Here is a 6,000-nt window from a genome sequence, read left to right on the forward strand (position 1 = left end):
AGAATTCAGCAGAGGGCTCGATTTTCTGAAAAACAAATAAAACGACAACAAAATACCCCAGTTCCTGGCAGCTATACACATTTTTTTTTAAATAAATCTTTTTATTTATTTATTTATTTGTTTATTTTTGGCCACACCATGCAGCATACGGGATCTTAGATCCCCAACCAGGGATTGAACCCATGCCCCCTGCGTTGGAAGTGCAGCTTCTTACCACTGGACTGCCAGGGAAGTCCTTATCCACTTTTTTATGCATGATACTAAGTACAAAAATTATAAAGAAAATGATTGATGTATTAATGTGAATGTCAACGTAAAAACATTTTAAACTTGTATACATCAATCAGTATTCACAAATATGCGATGACACAGACATCCAAGGTATGTATAACAGGAGATAAAACTATCATTTAATCTATATGAATTTTTTTTTTTTTCAGTATGTGGGCCTCTCACTGTTGTGGCCTCTCCCGTTGCGGAGCACAGGCTCCGGACGCGCAGGCCCAGCGGCCATGGCTCACGGGCCTAGCCGCTCTGCGGCATGTGGGATCTTCCCGGACTGGGGCACGATCTCGTGTCCCCTGCATCGGCAGGCGGACTCTCAACCACTGCGCCACCAGGGAAGCCCTATATGAATATTTATAACAGCAGAACATTAGAAATAATTGAAATGTCGATCAATAGGCAGTTGCTTAAATAAATAACGAACTATCCCTACAATGAAATTTTTTTTTAATTAAGTAATTAATTTATTTTTTGCTGCATTGGGTCTTCATTGCTGCACGCGGGCTCTCTCTAGTTGCGGCGAGTTGGGGCTACTCCGGCAGTGCGCGGGCTTCTCACTGCGGCAGCTTCTCTTGTTGCCAAGCACGGGCTCCAGGCGCATGTGGGCTCAGTAGTTGTGGTGCACGGGCTTAGTTGCTCCGGGGCATGCAGGATCTTCCCAGACCAGGGCTCGAACTCCTGTCCCCTGCATTGGCAGGCTGATTCTTAACCACTGCGCCACCAGGGAAGTCCAAAACAATCTTTTTTTTTAAATTATGTAAATCTATATATAATATTGTGGAAACCTGTCCAAATATATTAAGTGAAAAAAGCATGTTTCAGAACAGAATGTGAACTTACATAATATGCTGTTACTTTATTAAATATATATATGTCAAATTATATAAATAAAATTATGTGTAACTATATATGATTATATATTAAAATATTGTAATTATTTATAAATTATATCTATATCTTTATAGAGATAAAGAGATAGTATAAGCAAAGGAAAAAACCCTGAAATAATACGTACCAAAATGTTACCCTGGAAATTAAAACCCCAATTTAGGATTGTAAAGCTACTTTCCTAGTGTAAAGTTAGTTTTAAATGTGTTGTTAAAGCCAATAATGTTTACAACAAATTTATGACACAAAACAAAACATTTAAGAACGTACACAGGGTTTCCCTGGTGGCGCAGCAGTTGAGAGTCTGCCTGCCGTTGCAGGGGACACGGGTTCATGCCCCGGTCCGGGAAGATCCCACATGCCGCAGAGTGGCTAGGCCCATGAGCCATGACCGCTGGGCCTGCGCATCCAGAGCCTGTGCTCCACAATGGGAGAGGCCCAAGTACCACAAAAAAAAAAAAAAAAACCGTACACATAACTCTGCTAGTCACGTAGAGCTATTTTTGTTTCTCTGTGTTCCCTTTCAATACTTATCTGCACTATGTTTGTTTTCCTGGTTTTCCTTGCCTTATTCCTATTGTAACTTCAAGGTCAGCAGTTTGCAATAAACACAGCTCAATAAATATTAGTTAATAGTTGCGAATATGATCATAGTGATAGCTATGTGAAGTAGAGCAAGTTTAGGTAAAGTTTTTAAAATAAGGCTTCAAACTAGCAATTACAATTAAAATGGTTACTGTCAAGTGTTACTCAAGAACCTTCCAGAAGGGATATCATGTTGAATCCTTCAGAATCTTCTTGTTCACATGTCCCAGGGGATAGACACCAAAAACGTTCTGGGAGCACTGCTGTCTCTGTTTCTTACTGTAGCCCAGCTGGCACAGTGGGAATGACATGGATCCTTCTAACAGCTGACAGAACAACATGAAATAATCAAAGGTTCAGCTTGTAAGTTATTCCGCTTGCTTTTGTTGCCCAGAGTCTAGAGTCCCCCAGAAATACTCCTGGATTTGGAGCAGCACTATTGCTACAAACAGTAAAATCAGCAGCTTTTTAATCCCTGTGTAAGTTTATCAAAGCCTGACAGTTGGTAACCAAGGTGAGTAATCTCACTACTCTCAAGAGTAGTGTAATGTGATTCTATAGAAGCTATATGAGGTAATAGGAGGGGTGGGAAAGAAAGGCTGGACTCAAAAATCATAGTTTTTTTTTTTTTTTTTTGTGGTAGGCGGGCCTCTCACTGTTGTGGCCTCTCCCATTGTGGAGCACAGGTTCCGGACGCGCAGGCTCAGCGGCCATGGCTCACGGGCCCAGCCGCTCCGCGGCATGTGGGATCCTCCCGGACCGGGGCACGAACCAGTGTCCCCTGCATCGGCAGGCGGACTCTCAACCACTGCGCCACCAGGGAAGCCCAATCATAGTATTTTTTATAGTATTGATTATGCATAATAGGCTAATTATGACCTAATTTTATGTTCCAATTCTTCAACGATTCGGTGTTTCCATCTGGATTATGGGCACTTTTTGATTTTTTTTTTATCCGAAATCAACAAACATAATGGTAAGTTTAAATATGGGCTTTCCTCATTTGCAGCAACATGGATGGACCTAGAAATTATCATACTAAGTGAAGTAAGCCAGTCAGAGAAAGACAAATATCATATGATATCGTTTATATGTGGAATCTAAAAAAAAAAAAGATACAAATGAACTTATTTACAAAACAGAAATAGACCTGTAGACATAGAAAACAAACTTATGGTTACCAAAGGGGAAAGGGTGGGCGGGGGGGGGGGGATGGATAATTAGGAGGTTAGGATTAATATATACACACTACTATATATAAAACAGATAACCAACAAGGAACTACTGTATAGCACAGGGAACTATACCCAGTATTTTGCAATAACCTATATAGGAAAAGAATCTGAAAAAGAATGGATAGATGTATATATGAATCACTTTGCTGTACACCTGAAACTAACACAACATTGTAAATCAACTATACTTCAATTTAAAAAAAGATTATAAATATATGGTGCATTTATAACTGTTGCATTCTCAAGTATACCCTAACAGGGAAGGATATCCATTTTGACCAGATATCTGTAAAAACTAAACATTCTGCTTATTTACATATCTAATGATTACAATAATTTTCCACAAAATAAAGCCTTTTGTGTAGTCAGTTTAGAGCTGGAAGATGGCATTTATTAGAATCATCTGTAAATGCTGATGATTTTATAATTAATAATTCCTCTGTTTCTCATATTTTTTAAAAAAACTTTGATATCCTTCCCCTACCACCCAAAAAAAGAACAAAAGAAATACCCTCTCCCCACCTACCAACAAAATGAAACAAACCTTATAGACTGTTCCCTGGCTGGAGATACAGAGCACCCTGCAATTAAAATGTGAGTACCACCTATTAGGTGTGCCAAATGCCTTCTCTTTTGTTTGCAACTACCTTAGTCATATGCCAAAGGGAAGATAAAAGACTTCAAATGAAAAAATTGCAGAACCACCACCCACCACTTCTCAAGCTTTGGAGGTCTAAGCCTAAATGAACTTTGGGGATCCATTCTCCAAGTAGCAACTGGAATGTGTTTGCAGCCATTTTCACCAAAAGTGGAAACAGTTATAGTCCCTGAGTAGAACCCAGGCTCACTTCTCCCTGTATTCCCGGTGCCTGGCTTAGAGTAGGTATCCAATAAATTAGCTGACCAAAGGTTCACCTTTCTTTTGTCATCCACAGTCTGGAGTCCCCTGAATGTACTCCTGGGTCTGGTATACCATGAATCAGTAGATTCAATAAGTAAAATCAGGAGCTCTACCTAAACAGCTAGTGAATGAATGAAACATCTTTTATAAAAACTCCATCTTGGGCTTCCCTGGTGGCGCAGTGGTTGGGGGTCCGCCTGCCGATGCAGGGGACGCGGGTTCGTGCCCCGGTCCGGGAGGATCCCGCATGCCGCGGAGCGGCTGGGCCCGTGAGCCACGGCTGCTGAGCCTGCGTGTCCGGAGCCTGTGCTCAGCGACGGGAGAAGCCACAACAGTGAGAGGCCCGTGTACTGCAAAAAAAAAAACAAACAAACAAACAAACAACAACAACAAAAAACTCCATCTTGACAGAAGTTTGATAAAGTTCTGTGTTGATGAGGTTTGGATGAAAAAGTGTACTTCCGAACGTGTTAGTGAGGGAATGTAAATTGTACAACCTCTGTAATTTGGCAATGACCATTGAAATAAATGCATATATCTTGTGACTCAACAATTCCACTTCTGAGAATTCATCCTGCATAAAAAGCTCTCTCACATATGCACACAGAAGAGGATAGTCATTGCAGTATTCTTCACACTAGCAAAAGATTAGAAATAATGTAAATGTCCATGTATAGAAAACTGGTGAAATAAATTATGGTGTATACATGTAATGGAATTCTGTCTGATGTTTAAATTTAAAAGATAGAATTATACAAACTAACACGGAATGATCTTCAAGATATTATGGTTTAGTGAAAGAAGTCAGGTGCAAGACAATGTGTTCAATATGCTACTGCTTATCTAAACAAACAAAATATAGTGGGGGAAAGGATACAAATATATGCTTTTATTTGAAAAGATTATCTCTAGAAGCTTACAGAAGGAACTGGGGGGCTTCCCTGGTGGTGCAGTGGTTAAGAATCCGCCTGCCAACGCAGGGGACACGGGTTCGAGCCCTGGTCCGGGAAGATCCCACATGCCGTGAAGCAGCTAAGCCCGTGCACCACAACTACTGAGCCTGTGCTCTAGAGCCCGCAAGACACAACTACTGAGCCCTTGTGCCATAACTACTGAAGCCTGCGTGCCTAGAGCCTGTACTCCGCAACAAGAGACGCCACTGCAACAAGAAGCCTGCGCAGCACAAGGAAGAGTAGCTCCCGCTCGCCACAACTAGAGAAGCCCGCGCACAGCATCGAAGACCCAACGCAGCCAAAATTAATAAAATAAAAAAACTGGTGAAAGTGGTTCAGTCTGGTGGGAAGAATTGAAGAATTTCAAGGACCGGAGGGAGAGACACTTGCTTTTCACTCTTTTGTACAGTAACTTGCCTACATACAAATGAATTCCATTCTGAGAGCACATTCATAAGTCCAATTTGTTCGTGAAGTCCAACAAAGTTAGCCTAGGTACCCAACTAACACAGTCAGCTATATAGCACTGTACTGTAATAGGTTTATAATACTTTTCACACAAATAATATGTAAAAAACAAACACAAAAAATAAAGAAAGCATTTTTAATCTTACAGTACAATACTTTGAAAAGTACAGTAGTACAGTACAACAGCTGGCATCCAGGGGCTGGCATCGAGTGAGCAGGCAAGAAGAGTTACTGACTGGAGGAGGGAGAGGAGGTGGGGGATGGTAGAGCTGAAGGATCGTCAGCAATAGGAGACGGAGGGCGAGCTGCACTTTCAGTCACGCCTGACGTTGATGGCACAGGTTCTGGTTCCTTGCTGGATTCAATTCTATCTACCCTCTTGAAAAAACGATCCAGTGACGTCTGGGTAGTAGCTCTTTTTCTCGTTGTAGGTGACATGGTAGCACTGGATTGCATTCTGAACGACTGTTGCAACCTTCGTGTACCATTCTACGTTCGGGTCCCGTGCCTCAAAAACTAACAGTGCCTCCTCAAATAAAGAAAATCCCCTTGCCATTTCCTGCATCATGAATCCTTCAGTTCTTCAGTTATTTCTTTTTCCTACTGTCTCTCTTTGTCCTTTCTGTGGATGTCTAATTCCTGGCACTTCTTAGCAGTACCAGCTACTTCACTGTTGCTTTCACCC

Source organism: Stenella coeruleoalba (genome assembly GCF_951394435.1).
Source record: "Stenella coeruleoalba genome assembly, chromosome: 5".
Lineage (NCBI taxonomy): Eukaryota > Metazoa > Chordata > Mammalia > Artiodactyla > Delphinidae > Stenella > Stenella coeruleoalba.